Below are 25504 nucleotides of genomic sequence, written 5' to 3'. Positions count from 1 at the left end.
AGCCATTTCCAGTCCCCCCCAATAGAAGAGGCCCACAGTGACGACAGCAGCTCTGCACACCTGGATTAAGATGACCAGCCCGGCCCATCAGGGACCTCTGGACAGTCGGTTCCCTTGCCACAGTCCCAACCCACCACAGAACCTCCCCCCTCAGGAAACACTACCACAGCACCCACCCAGCGGGCCCATGCCACTGTCCCCAGGACACGTCAATCAGCAGTATGTCCACCACTACAGGGACCCCAGGCAACCCCACAAACACAGGACAATCAGAGACCTGGGCTCAGTGGCAGTGCGCACACGGTTGAGGGAACAGAGGCACAGGATAACAGGGAAGCTGGGAGGGCTGCTGTGTGAAAGGTGGAGGACAGGCCCAGGGAACCAACCCTCCACGAGGCACTATCAAACATCATGGGAGCATTCCACCATTCCCAGGAGACCATGGGCACGTTACTGGCCAAGTTTCAGGAGACCCAGCAGCTGCAGGAGGGACAGTACCTGGGGATCAGGGAGGACTTGAAGTCCATTAACAACACCCTGGTCGCCATTGCAGGGGTGCTGGCAGACATGGCCAACACCATGAGGGATACAGTGGCATACCACCGGGCCCCTAACACCGGCCCGAACGATGATCAGCGTTCCATGTTCACCGTCGCTAGTGGAGAGGAGGTCCTGCCACAGGATCAACAGGCCACCAGCACCCCACTCCCTGCAGAAGGAGAACCACCCCGCAAATGGTCCCTGCGATCCAGGCAGAAGCCAGAGAACATTGCCAAGACCCCTGCCAGGAAATAAGACTCTCCTGATTGTCATCCTTCTGTCCCACTCTGTCACACTGTCCAACTTGAACTGACATCGCTCCAGTTCCTATGCCCCATTGGACAATGCACCTGTGATACTGAGGGACTGGACTCTACTATGGATCTTCCTCCACCATCACCCCAGCCCCGTCCACATACCCCTATACACATTAGCCCATAAATAAACACCCTTGAATCACAAACCAATCTGGAGTCAGTCTGTACTTTCACAAATGTATCATTACAACTTCTTCCACAAATATCAATGTAAATGTTCATTTGCACATACCAATGTTTGACAGTTGTTGGGTAGCAGAAAAGATAGCCGGCAGAATGAGGTACCCAGATCTGTGAAATGGAAAGCCAAAGTGAACTGTCAGTGTCCATCCACAGAGGTTAAGAGGCTGACTTATACAATGTCCTACAGTAGTCAGATATGAGATGAGCAGTGCCAGTCTCTTACCTGTGCCTCACTGGAAGTATTGCATGATGATGTTGTATCGGTTGTCAATATCTTCTTCCTCTGCCTCCTCTTCCTCACTGTCCACAGGCTCCACTACTGCCACAACACCATCATCAGGCCCATCCTCCTGCAGAAAAGGCACCTAGCGTCGCAAAGCCAGGTTGTGCAACATGCAGCATGCCACGATTATCTGGCACACTTTCTTCAGTGAGTAGTATAGGGAGCCACCTGTTAGATGGAGGCACCGGAATCTGGCCTTCAGAAGGCCGAAAGTCCGCTCAATAATATGCCTAGGTCACCCATTTGCCTCATTGTAGTGTTCTTCTGCCCTTGTCCTGGCATTCCTCACTGGGGACAGTAGCCATGAGAGTCTGGGGTAACCAGAGTCACCTGTAAATCTGTTAGACACGCACTAACCCTTAGGGACAAGCACATACCCAGCCACCTATTCATACTGTGTGGGGACCTTTGGCTCACCTACTAGCCACACCCGGTGCATCTGGAGTTGACCCATCACATAAGGGATGCTGCTATTCCTCAAAATGTAAGCGTCATGCACAGATCCAGGATACTTGGCATTCACATGAGAGATGTACTGGTCTGCCAAACACACCATCTGCACATTCATAGAATGGTAGCTTTTTCGATTTCTGTACACCTGTTCATTTCTGCGGGAGGGGGACAAATGCCACATGTGTACCATCAATGGCACCAATTATGTTGGGGATATGTCCCAGGGCATAGAAGTCAGCTTTCACTGTGGGCAAATCCTCCAACTGGAGGAATACGATGTAGCTGCGCATGTGTTTCAGCAGGGCAGACAACACTCTGGTCAACACATTGGAGAACATTGGCTGAGACATCCCTGATGTCATGGTCACTGTAATTTGAAAGGAGCCACTTGCCAGGAAATGGAGCACTGACAGGACCTGCACTAGAGGGGGTATTCCTGTGGGATGGCGGATAGCTGACATCAGGTCTGGCTCCAATTTGGCACACAGTTCTGGGATTGTGGCACAATCAAGTCTGTAGGTGATAATGATGTGTCTGTCTTCCATTGCTGACAGGTCCACCAGGGGTCTGTACACCGGAGGATGACGCCATCTCATCATCTGCCCCAGCGGATGTGCCCTATGGAGGAGAATGGCGAGCAGAGGGTCATGTACCACATAGGTTGCACAAGTGTTTTTGCTGTAATGTGAGTAAATCCGTATGTGGCGTTGTGTGTCCGTATTTCTGCCAAAATGTGCTGTGACGCAGTTAGGTGCCATGCCATGTGCCCCCCTGAAATGGCGGCTGCCTGACCTGTAAGGAGGGACAAGGGGAATTGAGGTAACTGCGCTGGTGTTGTGCAGCGTCGCGGTAGGCGGTCGAAGACCACCACGCAATTTAGCATTCGTTATCATTGGGCCATATGGGTTCCAGGAGCCAATGACGATGTACGCCGGCGGTGACGGTACGCACCGCCGCGGACGTGACTGCCATTTTCTACCTGTTCACTCACTTGATACCTGACCTTCAACAGGAGAGGACCTACACTTCAAGTGCTGCTGTGACCTGTGTCTGGAAGCGACAATGGCTCGAGTGTCTGGAGAAAGGGCCCCTGCCTTCACTTCGGAGGAGTTGGAGAGACTAGTGGATGGGGTCCTCCCCAAGTACACACTACTCTACAGTCCTTCAGACAAACAGGTGAGTACACTGTGAGCATGATGCGTTGGCCATGAATGTATGAAGTTGTGTGGATGGAAGAAACATGTGGGGGAGGACTGAGGCCTGCATGTGAGGATGGTGAGTGTGTGTGCGTCAGGGCATGGGTGGGAACTGGTGGGCAATGACCATGACGGTCCGGACGGGAGAGTAATTTCCTTTCATCCTGTGCCTTTCCTCTAGGTCAGCGCCCACCAGAAGAAGGGTATTTGGCGCACCATCGCTAAGGAAGTGCGGACCCTGGGGGTCTATCATAGACGGAGCACCCACTGCGCAAGAGATGGGAGGACCTGCGCCACTGGAGCAAGAAGACGGCAGAGGAATGTGGAACGGGTGCCCGTCGCACCATGAACCCCCTGATGTTCTGGACCCTGGCGGTGGCATTTCTGGAGTTGGATGGGTGCTTGAGGGCATCACAGCAGCCACAAGGGGGTGAGTACAGTCTCATTCAGCTGACTCTGCGCACTTTATGAGGTGTCTGGGTGGGGGATGTGGGCTGTGGGTTCCCCTAGGCCAGGGTGAACTTGGTAGGATATGACCCTTGTTAGGCAGACTCTGAGGCACTCCAACCCCAATAGTGGTAGTGGGCATCTACAACTAGTCAGGATTCCGTGGTTTCCAGGTGTGCAGCAAATGGTGTTAGGCATAGTCCCCCATGGGCAGGTGATTTTACTACTAACTGCTAGTGCATGGCCTAGTGAATAGGGCTGCTCCCTGTGTGTTGTATCAGCCAACGGTAGTGGTGTTGCTGGCATTGACCATGTGTCTCCTGTGTCTCCCCCCCCTTCTTGTTTTGTCTCTCAAGTCTCTCCAGTGGGTGGTTTGCCCACTGCGTTATCCTGGGGAGTGCAAAGCCACAGTCTCTCAAGTCTCTCCAGTGGGTGGTTTGCCCACTGCTTTATCCTGGGGAGTGCAATGCCACAGTCTCTGATGTCTTTACAGTGGGTGGTATGCCCACTGCTGCATCCTGGGGAGTGCAAAGCCACAGTCTGTCAAGTCTCTCCAGTGGGTGGTTTGCCCACTGCTGCATCCTGGGGAGTGCAAAGCCACAGTCTCTCAAGTCTCTCCAGTGGGTGGTTTGCCCACAGCTTTATCCTGGGGAGTGCAAAGCCACAGTCTCTCAAGTGGATAACAGTATCCACTGGTTCTGGAGGGGGCTTTGTGCCCAGAGTGCTTCATCCTGCCAAGGACTGAGGTAGTGGATGTTATACTCCACTGGTTCTGGAGGGGGCTTTGAACCCAGAGTGCTTCATCCTGCCAAGGACTGAGGTAGTGGATGTGATACTCCACTGGTTATGGAGGGGGCTTTGTACCCAGAGTGCTTCATCCTGCCAAAAACTGAGGTAGTGGATGAGATACTCCACTGGTTCTGGAGGGGGCTTTGTGCCCAGAGTGCTCCACGTGCATTCTGGCCGCAACAATACACTCGCCTGTGTGTGTGTGCCACGAGATTGCCGAGGTACAGGTAGGTTGATATGCCATGGAGGCAGAGACATACCCCACACAGCTGCGGCTTCGCATTCCATATGCAGGTGACAACTGTGATGACAGTGATGTTTCATGGAAGCGGCCCAGGCTCCTGGAACTCACCACCAGCCTCGGACGACTGACCACTGGGGATGGCAGCCATGTCTGCGGTGGTGCCACTGGCTCAGGATGTCGCAGGGTCGCTGGCGGTGCTTGCGGCGGTGTTAGTTGCGGCGGGCTCTGTGGCGGCGGTGCTGGCTGCAGGGTCTGTGGCGGCAGTGCTGGCTGCGGGGTCTGTCACAGCAGTGTTTGCAGGGCTCTGTGGCGGTGGTGCTTGCGGCGGGGTCTGTGGCGGTGCAGGTGGCGGTGCAGATGGCGGCCTTCTCCGCCGTACAGGTTGGCGTCGACGTGGACAGGAGGTGTGACACTGGTCCCTCAGTCGGTGCCACCATGCCCTCTCCTGACCTGCCCTTCAGTTTCTGGCTCTTCCCCACCTTTGATGATGGTGCAGGTGTCTTGCCACTATCCCCTTTCGTTTTCCCTGACCCCTTGGAGGCAGGTGTTTTCGGCTTCTCCCTCCGGGATGTAGGCACCTTTTTCACCTTGACAGGTGGTGGAATGTCCTTGCCCTCGCTCCGTGGCACACTGGCAGCCCTTATCGTTGGTGCACTCCATGATCCCGCAGATGCTAGCACCACTGTGCCTGGGGATGTGGTGGCTGAGGTCCTGGGCTGGGACCTGGAAAGCCTGGCCCTAGGGGAAAGACGGGGTGGGAGGTGTAGGGAGGAGGTCAATATTAGCCAGAAAAAGTTTTTTAGACACACTGGGATGGGTAGATGGAGGGGGTTTGGAAGTGGAGGTTGAGGTAGTGGTTGTAGGAGGTGTACGTCTGCTGAATTTGGGTGAAGGTGCATGGGCTGGAGGCTGTGGTGAGGTGGATGGCTGTTGGGTGGGTGTGTGCCTGTGTTTGTGTACTTTGGGAGGAGGGCTCACAGACACACTGGGAGAGGACACTGGGGATGTGTGAATGGTAGTGGGGGTGGTGAGTGCACGTGAGCGGCGTGTGGTGATGGGCGTGCTGGTGATGGAGGTAGTGGCTGAGGATGTAGTGCATGCAGGTGTGAGTGGAAACGAGACTGGGAGGGAGGAGGGAGACGTGGAGGAGGGGTGCACAGTGGAGGCTGTGGATGTTGGTATGTGTGCATTGGTATGATGCCTGTGTGAGTGCCTGTGGGATGTGTGGTGCTAATGTTTGCCTGAGCCTCTCTTGTGTTTTGCGGTGTGTGCATGCTGGTCTGATGGTGTGCTTGGGATAGGCTGAGGTACAGGGGATTGGGTCTGGGTGGAGGAAGTTGGAGGTGGAAGGCTGGACACAGGGACAATGGCTGCCATCAGTGCTGAGGCCAGAGCCTGAAATGCTCTCTGTTGGGCTGCCTGGCCAGATTGAATGCCCTCCAAGTATGTATTTGTTTGTTGCAAATGCCTCTCAACACCCTGGATGGCATTCAGAATGGTAGATTGCCCAACAGTGAGGGATCTCAGGAGGTCAATAGCCTCCTCACTGAGGGCAGCAGGGTTGACTGGGGCAGGGCCTGAGGTGCTTGGGGTGAAGGAGATGCCCACCCTCCTGGGTGAGCGGGCACGGGACACACACTGAGAGGCTGCTGGGAGGGCGGTAATGGTAGGGGGTGGTGGCTGTTCCTGTTGATGCGGGGGGCTCAGAGGGGCCCGCCACCACAAGGGAGCTTTTCGCTGTCACTGCTCTCTGCTCCTGTCCCCGCCGTGGAGCTCCCTTCGCCCTCCGTCCCAGTGGTGGCTTCAGACTCTGTTGTTTAACCCTCCAGGGCCAAGTGGGATGCAGCTCCCTCCTGCTCCGGTGCCACTGCTCCTCCACCTGATGATGCTATTGCACACAAGAACAGGGAGACCACAAAAAGGGGGGGGGACAGAAGAAAGACATGTTCAGTGCATGCAACACCACTACCATTGGCGGACACAACAGACACAGCAGCCCTGTGCACTATGCCATGCACTTATAGTTCCTAGATTTTTCACATGCCCATGGGGTACAAGGCCTAAGCCGGATTGCTGCACACCTGGAAGTCACAGGAGCCTGACTATGTGTAGATGGCACTAACCAGTAGTGGGGTTGGGGTGCCACAGAGCCTGCCTCACAAGGGACCTTGCCGACAAAGCTTGCCCTGGCCTAGGGGAACCCCCTGCCCACCTCCCCCGCCCCGACACCTTGTAATGCGCGCAAAGTCAGCAGAATGATAGTGTACTCACCCCCTTGTGGCTGCTGTGATGCCCTCAAGCATCCGGAACATCAGGGGGGTCATGGTGCGACGGGCACCCCTCCCACGTTGGGAGGCCATCCCCAGCTGGGCCTCCGCCGTCTTCTCACTCCAGTGGTGAAGGTCCTCCCATCTTTTCTGGCAGTGGATGCTCCGTCTGTGGTGGACCCCCAGGGTCCGGACGTCCTTGGTGATGGCACGCCAAATAGCCTTCTTCTGGTGGGCGCTGACCTAGAGGAATAGTACAGGGGAAAAGAAAACTTTTTACCCGTCCGGACCGTCATCCTCTTTGGCCCACGTTACCACCCTTGCCCTGACGCACATACACTCACGGTCCGCACATGCAGGCCTCAGTCATCCCCCCCATTTTTCTTCCATCCACACCACTCCAAACAGGCATTGCCCATGCAGCATTCACACAGTGTACTCACCTGTTTGTCTGGAGGACCGTACAGTTGTGTGTACTGGGGGAGGACCCCATCCACTAGTTTCTCCAACTCCTCCAAAGTGAAGGCAGGGGCCCTTTCAACAGACACATGAGCCATTGTCGCTTCCAGACTGAGGTCACAGCAGCACTTGCTGTGTAGGTCCTCTCCTGTTGAAGGTCATGTATCAAGTGAGGGAACAGGCAGAAAATGGTGGTCACGTCCGCAGCGGTGCGTACCGTCACCGCTGGCGTACATCGTCATTGGCTCCTGGGACCCATAGGGTCTTGGGTTGGTGGGTTTGCCTGGGTTCCCTGTAGTGGTGGACACACTGCTGATTGACGTGTCATGGGGACAGAGGGACGGGCCCGCTGGGTGGGTGCTGTGCTGGTGTTTCCTGAGGGAGGAGGCTCTGTGGTGGCATGTGCCAGTGTCAGGGGTACTGACTGTCCCGGGCTGGTCATCTTGATCCAGTTGTGAAGAGCTGCTGTCATCACTGTGGGTCTCGTCTGTGGGAGGACTGGATATGTCTGGTACCTCCTGTCCGGTGACGTTGGGTAGGGATCCTGCACGGGTGTAAAGGCATGATTATTGCATCTGTGTGTGCCATTGTGTGCAATGGGTGAGTGACCCTGTACTCCAGTGCTTGCATTCTTGTCTATGTCCTTGTGTGATAATTGGTTTGGGGTCTGTTTGGGTATCTGTAGTGGACATGCTTGGGTGATGGGTGTCCATGCATTGGTGTTACATGCAGGGCTTGGTTTTGGGATGTGTGGGTTGTGTTGGTGGGGTATCTGTGGGTTGTTGGGGTGATGGGTGTGAGGGTAAGGGTGGGAGTATGTGATGGCATGCAGGTGGGGTGGGGGGATAAGGTAGTAAAGATTTGCCTTACCAGAGTTCAGTCCTCCTCCTACTCCTGCGAGGCCCTCAGGATGCAGTATTGCCAAGACTTGCTCCTCCCATGTTGTTAGTTGTGGGGGAGGAGGTGGGGGTCCACCGCCAGTCCTCTGTACAGTAATCTGGTGTCTGGAGACCATGGAATGCACCTTCCCCCGTAGGTCGTTCCACCTCTTCCTGATGTCATCCCTAGCTCTTGGATGCTGTCCCACTGCATTGACCCTGTCGACGATTCTGCGCCATAGCTCCATCTTCCTAGCAATGGAAGTGTGCTGCACCTGTGATCCAAATAGCTGTGGCTCTACCCGGACGATTTCCTCTACCATGACACTGAGCTCCTCTTCAGAGAACCTGGGATGTTGTTGAGGTACCATGATGTGGTGTGGGTGATGTGTGAGGTGGTGTGTGTTGTGATGTGTGAGGGGATGTGTTGTTGTGTGTTGTTTGAGGTGCGGAGATGTTGTGTGAGTGATGATGTTGTGTGTCTGTGGATGCTGGTGTTGTGTTAGGTAGTCTCTCTCTCTCTCTGGCCTTCTTTCAGAATTTTGGTTGTAAAGGTTTGTGGGTGATGTGGGTGTGTGCTTTATATTGGATTAGGTGTGTGGGTGTTGTGTGTGTATGTGTATCAGGTGTGTGTATTTCGAATTGTCCAATGTGGTTGTGTTTTGTAGATGTGTGTGTATTTTGAGCGTGGCGGTGTGTACCGCCAATGGAATACCCCGGTTGAAAGACTGCCACGTGGATTCATGGGTCGTGATAGTGTGGGCGTATTCTTGTTGGCGTGACGGTGTCGGTTTCATTATTTTCAGTTTATCACTGACCTTTGGTGTGGCAGACTTTTGTGGGTGTCTGGATTATGGCAGATTCCGAGCTGTGGGTCATAATAGCTGTAGCGGAATCCCGCCGCAGCAGCGGTGTGTTGGCGGTCTTCTGCATGGCGGTAAGCGGGATTTACCGCCAATGTTGTAATGAGGGCCTATGACTCTATGCACTTCACCACTGCTAACCATTGCTAAAGTGCCTGTGCTGTCTCCCCTGAAGATAGTGATATTGGTTCATAGCCAGTTGGTATATTTCATTTAATTTTAAGTCCCTAGTAAGGTGGTAGTACAGGTACTCAGAGCCAGTAAGTTAAATGCTACTAGGGCCTGCAGCACTGATTGTGCCACACACTGAAGTAGCCATATAACCATGGCTCAGGCCTGCCGCTGCAGAGCCTGTATGTGCAGTTTTACACTGCCATGTCGACCTGGCAAAATAACCCTTTTGGCAGTCCCAAAACCTTTGTTTTCATACATATACGTTGCCCCTAAGGAAAACCCTGGACAACTCAGAGGGCAGGGTGCAATGTATTGAAAAAGCAGGGGATGTACTTTTTAGTTTTACATGCCCTGATAGTGAAAAACTCTTTGATTCATTTTTCACTACTGCAATGCCTCTCTCTCCCATAGGAAAACATTGAAGTTGCCTTATTTTACAATATATAAGTGTAATTTCTAAATGGGAAGATATCATTTTTTCAAATTTGGTGTCTCTGGAATCACAATTTAACAAATAGTGAAGTTGGATTATTAATTTCAATTCTGACAATGCCACTTTTAGGACGTTGGCATTTTCTTACCTTAGTCATTTGGTGTCTGCAGCCTGTCTCTGGTTACAAATCAAATCAAATCAAATCATTAACATTTATAAAGCGCGCTACTCACCCGTGCAGGTCTCAAGGCGATAGGGGAAAGAGATGGGTGTCAGCTGCTCGAAAAGCCAGGTTTTTAGGAGTCTCCGGAAAGCGGAGTGGTCCTGGGTGGTCCTGAGGCTGGTGGGGAGGGAGTTCCAGGTTTTGGCCGCCAGGAAGGAGAAAGATCTCCCACCCGCCGTGGAGCGGCGGATGCGAGGGACGGCAGCGAGTGCGAGGCCAGAGGAACGGAGGAGGCGGGTGGGGACGTAGAAGCTGAGGCGTCGGTTGAGGTATTCCGGTCCCTTGTTGTGGAGGGCTTTGTGTGCGTGGGTGAGAAGTCGAAAGGTGATCCTTTTGCTTACTGGGAGCCAATGCAGGTGTCTCAGGTGTGCGGAGATGTGGCTGTTGCGGGGTACGTCGAGGATGAGGCGGGCCGAGGCGTTTTGAATGCGTTGCAGGCGATTTTGGAGTTTGGCTGTGGTCCCAGCGTAGAGGGTGTTGCCGTAGTCCAGACGGTTCGTGACGAGGCGTGGGTCACGGTTTTTCTAGTGTCGGCGGGGATCCAGCGGAAGATCTTGTGGAGCATGCGGAGGGTGAGGAAGCAGGCGGAGGACACGGCGTTGACTTGCTTGGTCATGGTGAGAAGAGGGTCCAAGATGAAGCCGAGGTTGCGGGCGTGGTCTGTGGGGGTCGGTGCGGTGCTGAGGGCCGTGGGCCACCAGGAGTCGTCCCAGGCGGACGGGGTGTTGCCGAGGATGAGGACTTCCGTTTTTTCAGAGTTCTGCTTTAGGCGGCTGAGCCTCATCCAATCTGCGACGTCCTTCATACCCTCTTGTAGGTTGGTCTTGGCGCTGGCGGGGTCCTTGGTGAGGGAGAGTATAAGTTGGGTGTTGTCGGCGTAGGAGGTGATGATGATGTCGTGCTTGCGTACGATGTTGGCGAGGGGGCTCATGTAGACATTGAAGAGTGTCGGGCTGAGTGATGAGCCTTGAGGCACGCCGCAGATGATCTCGGTGGGTTCTGAGCGAAACGGAGGGAGGTAAACTCTTTGGGAACGATTTGAGAGGAAGGAGGCAATCCAGTCCAGGGCCTGGCCTTGGATCCCGGTGGAGCGGAGGCGGGTGATTAGGGTGCGGTGACAGACGGTGTCAAAGGCAGCCGAGAGGTCGAGGAGAATGAGGGCGACTGTTTCACCGTTGTCCATCAGGGTTCTGATGTCGTCTGTGACTGAGATGAGGGCGGTTTCCGTGCTGTGGTTGGTTCGGAATCCGGTTTGTGAAGGGTCGAGCCGGTTGTTGTTTTCCAGGAAGGTGGTCAGCTGTTTGTTGACGGTCTTCTCTATTACCTTGGCTGGGAAAGGCAGGAGAGAGATGGGGCGGAAGTTTTTCAGGTCGCTCGGGTCAGCCGTAGGTTTCTTTAGTAGGGCGTTGACTTCGGCGTGTTTCCAGCATTCGGGGAAGGTAGCAGAAGAAAAAGAAGAGTTGATGACGGCCTGGAGGTGCGGGGCGATGATGTCGTCGGCTTTGTTAAAGATGAAGTGAGGGCAGTGGTCCGAAGGGGCGCCGGAGTGGATAGAGTTCATGGTGGATTTGGTTTCTTCAGTGTTGATGTGGGTCCAGTTGTTGAGGGTGATGGCCGGGGGTGCGGGTTCGGTGGTGTTTGGTTGGGTCTGGTGTCCGAAGCTGTCGTGGAGGTCGCTGATCTTGCGATGGAAGAAGGTGGCGAGGGATTCGCACAAATCCTGTGAGGGCGTGGCGGCGTTGGCGTTGGGGTTGGAGAACTCCTTGACGATGCTGAAGAGTTCTCTGCTGTTGTGGCTGTTTTTGTCCAGTCTGTCGGTGAAAAAGTTCCTTTTAGCAGCACGGATCAGGTGGTGGTGTTCGCGGGTAGCGTTCTTGAGGGCGGTCATGTTGTCAGCGGTGTGGTCCTTGCGCCAGGCCTTCTCGAGGGCGCGACAAGTTTTCTTTGATTCTTTGAGGGTGTCAGAGAACCAGAGAGGTTTTTTGGTGTTGGTCTGTCGATGCGTGCGTTTGAGGGGAGCAAGGTTGTCTGCGCAGTTGGAGATCCAGTTTGTGAGGCTGAGGGCTGCGTCGTTGGGGTCGGTGGTGAGTGTGGGTTGGTTGGCGGCGAGTGCAGGGAAGAGTTGCTCTTCGGGGATCTTGTTCCACTGTCGACGAGGGATGGGTTGAGTGCGGAGGTGGCGGGTCTCGCGTCGGAATGTGAAGTGGACACAACTGTGGTCGGTCCAGTGTAGAGCGGAGGTGTGGCTGAAGAAGATGTGTTTTCTGGCGGAGAAGATAGGGTCGAGCGTGTGTCCGGCGATGTGGGTGGCGGTGTTCACCAGTTGTTTGAGGCCGAGGTTGGCGAGGTTGTCGAGGAGGGTGGTGGTGTTGGGGTCGTTGTTTTGTTCCAGATGGAAGTTGAGGTCGCCTAGTAGGATGTAGTCCGGTGAGGCGAGGGCGTGCGGGGAGATGAAGTCGGCGATGGCGTCGCTGAAAGGGGCGCGCGGTCCGGGAGGACGGTAGACGAGGGATCCTCTGAGGGTGGTCCTCGGGTCGGTGCGAATCTGAAAATGCAGGTGTTCAGCGGCGAGAGGGGTGTCTTCGGTGGAGGTGGTGACGCTGATGGAGTCTTTGAAGACGATGGCGATACCTCCTCCTACTTGGTTGGTGCGGTCTTTTCTGGAGATCTTGTAGCCTTCGGGGATGGCGGTGGCGATGTCTGGAGCAGAGGAGGCGTTCATCCAGGTCTCCGTGATGAAGGCGACGTCCGGTGCTGTGGAGTCCAGGAGGTCCCAGAGTTCAACGGCGTGCTTGTGGACGGAACGAGCGTTGACCAGGATGCACTTGAGGTGGTTGATGGCGCGTGGGCTTGTGGTCGTGGTAGTTGCGTGGTGGAAGATGCGTTTGCAGGAGTTGCAGGAGAAGGGTCCATGGGTGCTTTTGGGGTGAGCTTGGAAGCAGGTGTTGGAGCGCCCTGGGTTGAGGGCGTGGAGGGTGGTGGGGTCGTAGCGGATCAGCGGGGCTTGGGAGAGCTGGGGACCAGGGGTCGTGGCGCTGGGCGCGGGCCAGGCGCGGACGGGCGCAGACGGGCTTGCCTCTGGCGCGCCAGCGGAGCGGTCGCGCAGCGGCCGCCATATGAGGTAGGAGGGGGGGAGGGGTCAGCTGGGGGCGAATGGTAGCTGGGGGCGGGGGCGTGCAGGAGGTCGTGGCGGGAAAGCGCGAGGGAGGGGGGACAGGTAGAGTGAGAAGAGCTGGGGGTGGGGGGTTTAAGGGTGGAGGGGGGTGAGTGTTAGGAGGTTTAGGAGATTAGGGAGAGAGATAGGAGTAGGGTTGTGAAGATAGGGGAGGGGGGTTGGAGAGGTGGGTGAGGGTGAGAGGTAGAGTGAGAGGATAGGAAGATAGGTAATAGGGGGGTGGCGGGAAGGGGGGGAGAGATAGAGAAATAGATAGAGAAAATAGATAGATAGAGAAATAGATAGATAGATAGAGAGATAGGTAGATAGGAGGAGGTGGAGAGTGAGGGAGTTAGATAGTGAGATAGAGAGATAGAGAGATAGGTAGATAGGAGGAGTGAGGGAGGTAGATAGCGAACGGGTTAGATAGGGGTGATAGAGAGGGGGAGGCGAGTGAGGGAGGGGGATGAGGCAGGAGCAGGAGGGCAGGCGCGGGGAGAAGAAGACGGAGGAGGCAGAAGAGCCGAAGGCAGAAGATAGAAGACAGAAGACAGAAGAACAGAAGACCGGAAGAACAGAAGAACAGAAGACCAGAAGATCACAGAAGAGCAGAAGATCACAGAAGAGCAGAAGATCACAGATGAAGATACGGAAGACGAGGAACAGAAGGCAGAAGACAGGCAGAAGACCTCAGAAGAAGATGAAGAAGAAGAGAGGCGACAGGAGAGGCAGAGAAGCACACAGAAGAAGAGAGAAGACGGGGAGAAGAAGAGTACAGAAGAAGATTACAGACGAGGAGCGAGGAGGAAGAACAGAGAAGAAGAAAAGAAGCAGGAGCAGGAGAGAGGGTGAGTAGCGCGGGGCAGGGCGAGGGGCTGGGAGGTACTTACTGTGAGGTGGGTCTCAGGAACTCAGGAACCTGGAGGAGCTGCAGCGGCAGGGGGAGCGACCTACCCTTGGGTGACAAGAATGGGTCTGGATAGCAGCTAGACTTTGTATATTCCCCCTAGACAGCCACACACAATGGGAGCTTAGGTGTGACTTGATGTGCTATCCTGGGCTCAATTACACCTGAATTGGCTGTGTCCTGTCCCTACACAAAGTGCTTCATACCCCCTATAGTTAGGCTGGAACCAACACAGGGAGAGTTGGGTATCTGTGCATTTCAAAAGCATGTCTTTGAAGTCTCCCTCACTTCAAAGGCACCACTAAGTATAAGAACTGGACCTCAGACACCACTACTTCAGTATGCCTCTGGACCTGTGGATACTCTGCCAGGAAGGACTGCTGTCCTGCTGTGCTGCTGAAGGACTGCTATTCTGCTGGACAGCACCCTACTGGACTCCTTCTTTGCTCTGCTGATCTGCTGCCCTCTACCTGGAGGAGAAGGACTAGACCTGCATAACTTGAACCCATAAACTAGAGTGGCTCTAAGGGTTAGTTGGCTGGCCTCCTGATGTGAGGTTTCAGGGACACAAATGAGTTGCTTCTGCACCTGGACTCTGCCATCTCTGAGTCTAGCCTGCCAAGTTATGCCATCCCAGCCTTGGACACCTAGAAGTAGACATTAGGTGCTTACCAGTGGAACAGATACATCCTCCCTGGTGAGCAACACATTTTCAAGCAGAAATGATGCATCTCCTCGGCTGAGTGGTGCATCCTCGAGCAGAACCAAGACGTAACTGCTGCTACATGAATTGGACTTGTTGCAAAAGACTTGCTTTGCTGCTGCATTCCCGCATCTTGGGCTTGACGCATCTCCTTCGGACTAGCTGCTGCACAATGCCTTATGGAGCACAAGCTCCTCGCATCGCCCGTTGACGGGAGCCTCAACGAAAACACAGAAACTCTGCATTGCAGCTACACTGCTCATCAGAACCGACTCATCGCCCGGACTGCGCAATGAATCCTCAACACCGGCCTTCACAACACAAGCCCTGTCAACAGAATTTTCAACGTTGACCCAAAATGACTTCTCGCTGCATCTCGGAAGTGACGCATCGCCTCAGCTGCACAACATCTTTGATGCAGTCCCATGCAACGCGCCACATCCAGGATTTAAGTTACTTTGTTCAGTGAGCCTAACTGTGTCCCTATTGCCAGCCTGTGCTCCATCCCAGTCAACCTGAACTTGTGACGTTGTCCTGGTCGGGTGCCACCAGATATCCCCAAAAGTGATTTGTGCTTCTACGTGCTATGGTTTACTTAAAACTTTGAAATTCAATATCACCAGTTCTACTAATTGGATTTTTGTCATTTTGATCTTGTTTTATTCATTATAATGTTATCCATTTCTCTAACCTAGTGGGGAATCTTTTTTGTGATGTTTTCACTGTTTTACTATTTGAAGTGTTGCACAAATAGTTTACACATTGCCTCTATGTTAAGTCTGATTTGTCTGTGTCAAGTTACTCGAGGGTTGGCACAGGTTAGTTTAGGGTTTGCCTGGTCCTTACCTTCACTAGAGTTATGGCTGCTGCTTGATCAATACTCATATCCCACTCAACCAGTAACCCAATTTCTAACAGAAATAATCAAAAGCTTCTGTTTTACTATATGGTTTAATCATGAGAAAAATCATCTCAACTTCTAGCACCTCAATGGCTGGGGAACCACACTCCAAGCACATTTGAACTGTTACCAAGTGTTATTGATCATAGCTTTAAAATTTTAACATTGACAAGAGAAACGGTGGGAGAAGACATCCATGTTACTTTCAATCTAGTATGCCCTGGGCCCAAGATAATCTTATGTCACAATATTCCATTCAAAATATTGACCTGAAAATATACCACATTTGCAGTATTGACTACCAATATACACTGAGTATAAGCATATATATGAAAGTATACATTTCATATTATTAACTCCACATTCAGTTACCTTGATGATATAGTGGTAGTTGTTAATGTAGATGGAATATTGTTGCAGGATGATATTTTGACTGTGATATTGTGAACCACCTCCTTTTCCAGGATTGCTGAATTTTTACAGTTCAGTAAGGATAGAAACTAGGTGTAATTCCTTATGCAATTACATTTCTTATGCACCAACTATATTAAATTTTGTTCTTTTACACGTGTTTGCTTAAATACCTGTATCTCTTTTCAAGTTAACTTCAATTTAGTAAACGTCAGTTAATTGTTATTTTTCATATGCTTGGTTAAAACAGTCTATTTTTTCAAGAACTCGTCCCTCTCTCTTTGATGAAGTAGGTCCACACAAATGTAACATTCTCATTGTTTGTAAAGACCACATGTTTCATTATAAATATGGCCTTCATTTGTGGGCTTTGGAAAAATTTAAAATGTCTTCTGCAAATGCCTACTATATTGTTTTAAAAAGCATTGGTGATGCCTACAGCTCTACATATAAATGAAAGTACCTCTTTTGTCACTTGTGAGCTCAGGCACTCAATATTTCATGATGCACAGATTCTGTCACTTACACTAGCACTCACGCATTCATTCTTCCACTCGCTGACTCATGTTCTCACCCCCAACACATCTACAATAAAGCACAAACAGCAAGCATATGCAAGATAATTAGAAGAATAAAATTAGAAAAAAAGACAAAGCTGATGCATAAAGTTGGCAGGCATGTGCTGGCGATAAACTGTAAGAAAGAAATTACATATAGTACAGGATAGCCAACTCAGACTGTTGTTGTACATAAAGGATCATTGCTGTACTGCTCAAAGATGCCTGACGTTGTTCAAAAATATGGACCAATTTGGAATAGCAAGACAATGATACACAGGGAGGCATGGCTGGAGGTCACGCAAGATGGCCGCTGCTCTTTAGAGCTCCGTGAGGCTTCAGCACTTCCTGTAAAGAAGGAGATGTTTTCACAACAAAATGATTAATTTATTCAGCATTTCTGAGCACTGGAGCTCTGCCGCTGCATAAATATGCCTTCATCTTACAGAGACATCGAGTTTTGAAGTCATTTCAGAGACTTCATGTGAGGGCCTGAGGTAATTATTTACCTGCATCATTTGCGTTTCACTCCATAAGCCTCTGCACAAACCTAAACTTTCACAGATATGTTTCTATCTGACTTTTAACTGCTTGCCTGGATGTCATTCTACAAATCTAATTTCCTCTGCAATGGAATATTTATTACCTTCTGACAGACAGCTGAACTTTTGACCTCTCTCTTCAAACACATTTAGCTGAGGTTTTCAGCTTTCAGTATTCACTGGCAGCTCTTATTGTCAAGGAGCTCTTTCAAATTGCTCTTCATAACATGGTAAATGCTTTCCTTTGACAGAGGGGATTTTTCCTTTTCAGAAGGTTCCTTTAAAACTAGTCTCCAATTGTTTGACTATGTGCAGTAAAGTGCTTTGCTCTTGTGGTATTCGGTCATGCCTGTTATGAGAGACTAATTTAGGATTTTCTATTTCTATATTTTTTATTATATTTTGCTCTGTTGTTGGAAACTTCTCGCAGCAGCTTCTCATTGTAATATAATTTCAGCAACACCTCACATTGCTGGCTTCCTATTACCAAATTGCAGCTGACTTTTATGGGGAGACCACATAATTCTCAGAGCAGCCAGTCATCATCTTCCTCCAAGTCTAATAATCCTCTTCGAGTGGTGTGCACACATATAACTAAATCTTCTCTACCATCAGCTTTAGCAATAGATAGTGCTGCAGTCTTTTTAAAGGATAGCGCCTCTTCATCTCATGCTGCTGGCGCAATTGCGAAAAAATCATCTAACACCTCCTCCGTCAAGCGTCCAAAAAAGACCTTGATTCTCCCTCAAAATCACCTACACATCTTACTCTAGATGATGTCATGGAGGAATTTCATGCATTAAAGCCCTTTATGATGGACACTAATGCCTCTTTGCAACGTATTGAGGAACAATGGTCCCCCCAACACGAACAACTAATTTGTACTCTGGAACAGAGAGTCAGTAACCTTGAAGATTGTAACACTGTCAATCTTCAGATCTCCAAGGACATAGCTCAACTTAAAAGGCTTACTGAAAACTTAGAAAATAGAAATAGGAGAAATAATCTTCACCCTTTTGGGATTCCAGAAGGTCCGGAAGGCTCTAACATGATTGCATTCCTTCATACAGCAATACCTTCAATTCTTTGCTTGCCTTCTACCTCTCCCCTCTCTATCCAACGGGCACATCGTTTAGGTCCACAGACTTCAACTGGCCCTCATGCACATCCTAGAGGCATTATTATTCTCTTTCTCCAATTTACTGACTTGATACAAATACTCTCTGAAGCCAAAAAGATGGGCTCTTTGCTACGGTCAGGTCATAAAGTGTTTTTCACACAAGACTTCTCTACTACTACAGCTGCACGTCGCAAACAGTTTTTAGACTTACGTCCACAACTAAAATCCTTGAATATTCAATATGGTCTTCTTCACCCATGCCTTTTCAAAATTACATTCAAGGACAAATCTTGCTCGTTTAAGGAACCTTCAGCACTACAAACTTCTATTAACCAACACAAAAAAGAAGCAATGGGACTAGGAGCATCTGCAATTACTTGAAGATATAATTTAATTTGTCTTTAATGTCCTTTTTTTTCTGGACAGTTTAATAGTAATGGTTATGTTTAGCATTTATATCCATGGTTTTCCTTCTCTGCATCTTCTTATTTCCTTATTATTATTTTTTTTAGATAGTGTTCTTGGTGCCATCCTCATGTTCCTTTCCTAACCGTATCCCTTTCTCACCATCCAAATTGTTCTCCTACAGGTTCCACTGGTAAGCTTTGATTTTTATTGTTCTTCATGTCACACTCCATTATTACGTTATTTGGTCTCCTGAATGGTAAATTTTTCGTTTGTATGGTTTTTTTTCTTCCATGAAACTCGCCTTCATATGTTTAAATTTCTAATATCACTTTTCTTGTGCTAAAGCAACTCTTGCCTGTCTTTTCAGGTTCTCCGCTGTCCCTCTACCTTTCGGGGTATTCACTTTCTATCTTGTCTTCTTTAGCTTTCGTGGTCTTTAGTCCCTGTATTGCCACATCCATGTATATACAACTTCTGGAGGTCATCTTCCTCCTTTTCCTTTTCTTTACTATCATGTTTCTTTCCCACTTCTTTGCCTTTGCAAAATTGATATGCTTAGTTTTTTCCTTGTTACAGCACTTGTTTATTAATACTTCTTGTTATGCAACTTAGAACTGTTACTTGGAATGTAAAGGGGCTTAAACACCCCATTAAACATCAGCGTGCCTTATCTCACCTAGCTCGTTTGAAGTGCCACATTGTTTTGTTGCAAGAGACTCACCTCAACAACTCTGAGGCAATTAAGCTTAAAAAACAATGGGTGGGGGACATTTTCTACTCCCCTTCCACCACAAACAAAAATGGGGCAATTATACTCTATCATAAATCTCTCAAACCTACCATAATTTCACAGCATCAAGATATAGAAGGTCGCTGGGTACTTATTACATTTACAATTGACAATATTTCTCTTACTATCCTAAATATATACGGCCCCACACATCAAGATCCAAATTTTTGGAAGAATCTTTCACATATTGTCTCTGAACATTCCTCAAACAATTTACTAATAAGTGGTGACTGCAACCAAATTCTCGATCCATTTTTGGATAGACATTCCACGTCACGTTTCATTCCACATGCCTCCCACAAAGCTTTTAAAAACTTTATTTTACAGCATTCTCTCTCTCTGATTCCTGGAGAATATGCAATCCCGACCTCTTGAAATACTTGTTTTATTCTCCTACCCACCATTCCCAATCTAGGCTTGATCATATGAGTAAAGGTTTATTGCAACATATGGTCAACTCTGAAATCAGTGCTATTTTGATCTCAGATCACGCACCTGTGATTACTGACCTTGATCTTTTTCTTAATGGTTCTAAAACATCTTCATGGAGGTTTAATAACTCTCTACTTTCAGATGCTACTTTTATTGCTTCCTATAGTAAGTTTATAGAAGAATACTTCCACATCAACAATACTGATCAACTATCATTTCATTTTGTGTGGGATGCATTTAAAGCAGGCTCTAGGGGTTTCATCATAAGTTACGCTCACTAAAAAAAAAATTCTCAACAAAAATCAACTTCCATCCTTGAAAATATAAAGTCCCTAGAACATGAATACTATACTCACAAAACTAGTAAATCACATCTTGAAGCACTAGTCTGAGCTAAAATGGAGTTTAACCAATATACCACTGAACAAGCATGCAGCACCCTCCTGAAAATAAATGCCAGATATTATGGTGGTTAACACTAAAGCTGGTTCTCTTCTAGCTCGATATTTGAAACAAAGAAAAGAAAAAACAACTATTATATCTATCACAGATAACAATGGTGTTAAACACATTAGAGATAAAGATATAGCATCGTGTTTCGCTTCTTACTATAAGGACCTTTACACTCCAGAACACATACCAGCAGTTGAATCTCTCAACCAATATTTCTCTAATCTCAAACCAAGAGACCCATTGCAGATTGACCTCTCATCTTTAGACCAACCCCTACAATTTACCGAACCATATACAGCTTTACAATCCCTCCCCAAGGGTAAGGCTCCAGGCCCAGATGGCTTCACAGTAGAATTCTTTATTCAGTTTGCTAAGTCTCTCTTCCCCAAACTCTTTCAATTACTTAATCACTTAATAATGTCAGGTTCTGCATCTGGCTCATTTACGGAGGCCATGATTTGTCTTATTCCCTAAAAAGATCGGGATGCGACTGACTGTAAAAATTATAGACCCATATCTTTAATTAATACTGATTGTCAACTCTATGCCAAAGTTTTAGCTCTCCGTTTATTCCCATATTTACCTGACCTTATTGATTCTCATCAATCTGATTTTATCCCTAATAGAAATGTAGCAGATAATTTCCGAACTTTTTAAAATATTATTAACAAGGCATCTAAACTTAAGATTAGGAAGCTTTATCATTGGATGCGGAAAAGGCCTTCAATAGGGTCTACTGGGGTTTCTTGTCGAAGGCAATTGGAATGGCATGGACTAGGTACTAAATTCCGACATTTTATATCCATTATTTATTTCTCACCATGTTCCACGGTTATAACAAATGGTATCCGATCTCCTTTTTTCCCTCTTAAAAGGGGTACTCGTCAGGGATGGCCATTATCTCCTTTACTATTTATTTTGGCTCTCAAACCTTTTCTATATCAATTAAAAACGCCTGAACAATTTACGGGGTTTCAAATTAATAATGCACACATCAAATTTATGGCATATGCTGATGATATTCTTTTGTTCATGTCTCACCCTGACATTTCTCTTCCTGCATTCCTGCATGAGCTCAACTTATATTCTGATGTATCTGGCTGTAAACTTAATATAGACAAAACAGTTGTCTTACCACTTAATGCTCATTACACTGGCTCTGAATTCCTTGATGCAGGATTATCTTGGAATTCTTCTAAGACTAAATGCCTGGGGGTATGGTACTGCACTACTCTCAAGGATACATTAAGGACTAATTTAGAAATCTTATCTGCAAAGCTTGTAGATCTCACACAGAAATGGTCTCTGTTATATCTCACATGGTGGGGCCGCTTGGACACCACTAAGATGATGCTTCTCCCTATCATTAACTTCTTCCTTATGATGCTTCCTATTAAGATACCTAAACTATTTTTTAGTTCAATTGATAAAATTCTATCCAAGTTCCTGTGGAACGGTAAACAATCCCGAATCTCTCTCCCAAAATTAAAACTTCCTAAAGTACAAGGTGGAGTTAATTTTCCTGACTTTTTAACTTATCACAAATCTTTTCGCATTAAGCAAATGCATCCCTATTTATCTACACTCAATGATGCCCCTCAAAAGCTATGGTTCTCTTTGAAAGAAACATTTATTTCTCCTTTTTCCCATAAACACATTATATTTATGTCTAACCCCCCAAAATTCTGGTTGCCCAGCACTATCTCCTATTCAGTCAAATTACTGAAACCTTTTTTTATTTCGCATCTTAACCCCATTAATCATTTCTTTAACAGTCCTATTTGGCACAATAGTTCGCTTAGGAAACAAGGTGAAACCTTGTGTTGGAAGGCTGAGATGACTAAAGGTATTCTTCTCATTTCCCAATTATATCATAAAGACTCTCTCATCCCTTTTACTACTCTCTAAACAAATTATAATCTCCCTATTCGCATGAAATCCCAATATATCATTCTTTCTACTCTATACCAGGAGGCCCTCAATAAACGTATACATCATAATCATTCTTCTCTTGCATCATCTCCACACCCGATCGTAACTTCTAATTAACCTAGGGCAGCTGGAATTTATAAACCTTTAAGAATGTCTATTTCACCTAGACTCAAATCACCTATTGAGACATTGTGGGAATCAGATCTTAGTGTTGTTTGGCCACCTTTTTTATGGGATAGAATATGGTATAAGATACATTCCACTGCACGCACTGCAAGCCTCACACAGACCCTATATTTCTTTTATAATAGACTTTTCTACACTCCTGTACGCCTTTACAAACTCAAACTTGCACAAAATGATAATTGTTGGCACTGCCACACTCAGCAGGTTACTGACTTTCACATGTTTTTTCTTGTCCATCCCTATCTACTTTTTGGTCCTCAATATGGTCTTGCATTTCAGCAATAGCTCAGAACTCCTTACCAATGTCATATGAATTACTGTTTTTGGGTGGCATACACGATATCTGGAGTTCATTCAGGCCTCTTGGAAAATTGGTGGACCTTTTGCTTTCTATTGTAATCTCAATTTTTACTTCAAACTGGAAATCTTCGGAGAACATTACTCTCAGACAGTGGTGGAATTCTGTATGTTATTATCATTAAGTAACTATCTCTCACGCACTGCGGAGGAAATTGATTTTTCTCCTCCTTTTAAAAAAATTTCAATGTATTTCCTGTTTTTCTTCTTATATATACTTATTTCATCTTACATTTGCTGTAACTAATGTCTATTACCTCTCTCTCCACATGGCTATCACTTGATTCCCTTTTCTATCCCTATAGCTCTTCTCCCTCTCTCTTTCTTCTTTCTTTATTCAAACTTGGAGTCTTTGATACTATATTGCCGTATATGCCTAATTCATTTACATGTTTAATATGCATTTATAAGTACAATATTCTTTATGCATATATATTCACAACTGCATATCTCTGTCCTGGCAATGTTAAGTTAATGTTCTTGTATTTGACTCAATACAAAACATCTTTAAAAAACAAAAGACAATGATATACAGTGGGCAATGTCATTCCAAGATGGCCACCTGGTTTAAAAGCAGCTGCCACTTGGGATGCAGGTGGAGAAGAAATGTATGGCAAGCAAACAGTGTGGTAGCACTGCCTGGGAACTCAAAGAAAAAAAATTAACAAACAAAAAAAAGGTACATAAAGGTGACCTTATGTCACTTTAAATGAAAGTATTGGCACACAAGCCATGGTGCCTATGGGCACATAATTTTACAATGGGTACATTTGATCAGGCAAACTGTTATCACTCACAGGACACTAGAGATAATGCCTGAAGTGAGTTACATTCTCTTTCTGGTCATGGGCAGAAACACAAAATAAATTACACTCAAAAAGCCAATGGCTGAAAAGGTGTGACCTAATGTCCTTCTAGGACTGTACATAGATACAAGCATGTATTATGATTTTGTGGATTACAAGAGCCTAGTAGACAGCTAAAGCCGTCATGCCAGACCTAAAATGTATAATAATACAGACACAGTTAAAGGCTATGCATAAAATTCGAATACGTACAAGATCAGTGGTGGTAAAACCATATGCAGCCCTTTCTAAGAGGGTCTACCAAGGATTTTCACACCATACATCTTCCAACTCCAGGCTTTGTCAGATAGGGATAACAAATACGAAATCCTAGCCTACTTTGGAAATCTCTGAGATTCATTGTAAAAAATACCCATCAACATGCTTTACTACAGTGTAGTAACGACCCATCCTTAAAAGAATATTAGATCTAACATATACATTTCACAATAAATAAACCATGCCGAGTGTCTTTGTCATAACTTTTCCTAATAAATATATCAGACCTACAGCACCTGACACATTTTTATCTATGAATCAATGAGGTCTGTAGACTTTAGGAGTGGCTTGGTTCTGTTACCAAAGCAGGCCTTGAGTATTAAGAAAAATCTGAACCACCAGGCAACCATTAGTCTTGCAGTCAAAAAAATACATATATCTAAAAAAAATACATTTCACAAAGCAACGTACAACTCCTTATAAAAGGACCCAAAAATGAATATTAAAGTGCAAACCATCTACCCCACAGAGTTTCGATGAGGGTGTAATAAATTCCAAAGGTCTAAATTTCTATGGTAATTTGGGAAATTTTATTAAACAAGATATCTTTCGGCAGGCTTTAAAACAGCATAAAAGCAAACCAGGCATAAAGGCCTATTAACTTTATCACATGCTTTTCACAATAAATAAGTAATTCTTACCAGATTTATCTTAACTTCTCATAATAAACAGATCTACGGTATGTGACATAATGTTCCTCAATGAACCAATCTAGTCTCAAGGCTTTATCATTTGCTTGTCATCATAAACAAACCCAGGGCTTATTCTTGCAAAGCAACTATCAGGCTTACAATCAAAAAATTAAACACTTGTAAAAGAATGCATTTGAAAAAATAATGTACAACACCCACAGAAAGGGCCTAACAAGAGGTATCACGGTGCAAATCTTTGAAATCCTTCCATGTGGCAATCTTTAAGATGCAGGTCATAAAAACCCTGTGTACAAGCCTTATCAGAGTGTAATACCAATCTACCAAAAAAAATATTGGTTTTAACATAAGCTTTACATATTACACAAGTCATACCTATTTTCTTTGTAATAATGTTTCATAAATAACAGATCATTCATATTGCATCAGATATACTTTTTCCCAATTAAACAAGTCTGATAGACTATCACCGGTTTGTCACTGTAACAAACTGGGCCGATTGTATTAATCATAAGCTCCACAAGCCAACCATCAGGCCTACCGTAAAAAAAAAAAATGAAAAATACAAAATCACAGTTGTCAACACAACATCTGGCCCCTCTTAAATGATCCTTCAAGGGATTCCCACAGTGTAAATCTTCTATCTCTGTGGTTTGACAAAGAAGGGTAAACAGCTCCAAACTCCCACTGCTGTGGCCTGAGAAATATCTCTTTACATGCATTACCTCAGTGTAATAACAACCAGTGCTTAAAGGTCTGTTGATTTTAATATATGTTTTTCACAATAGGTAAATCAGGCCTACTTCTTTTGTCAGAACTGCTTGATAATAAACAGATCAGACATATTGAATCTGACCTAACAGTTCCCTATAAACCAGTGGACCTGATAGCCTATCATTGGCTCCACAACTAACCCATGCCTACTTTAATGCACATAAGCTTTCACACAGAAAACCACAGGGCATACAGACTTAAAAATTACTGATGTGTGCAAAATGACAGTTGGCAAAACAATAAAGAATCCGACCAAAGGCCATTTAACAAGGATTAGCAAAGTGCAAATATTCTAACATCAAGGTGTTTCAGAGGGGGTAACATCACCAACATCTGTGAGATTTTATGTATCAA

This window comes from Pleurodeles waltl, chromosome 2_2 (genome assembly GCF_031143425.1).
Source record: "Pleurodeles waltl isolate 20211129_DDA chromosome 2_2, aPleWal1.hap1.20221129, whole genome shotgun sequence".
Lineage (NCBI taxonomy): Eukaryota > Metazoa > Chordata > Amphibia > Caudata > Salamandridae > Pleurodeles > Pleurodeles waltl.
This window is presented reverse-complemented; position numbering follows the sequence as displayed.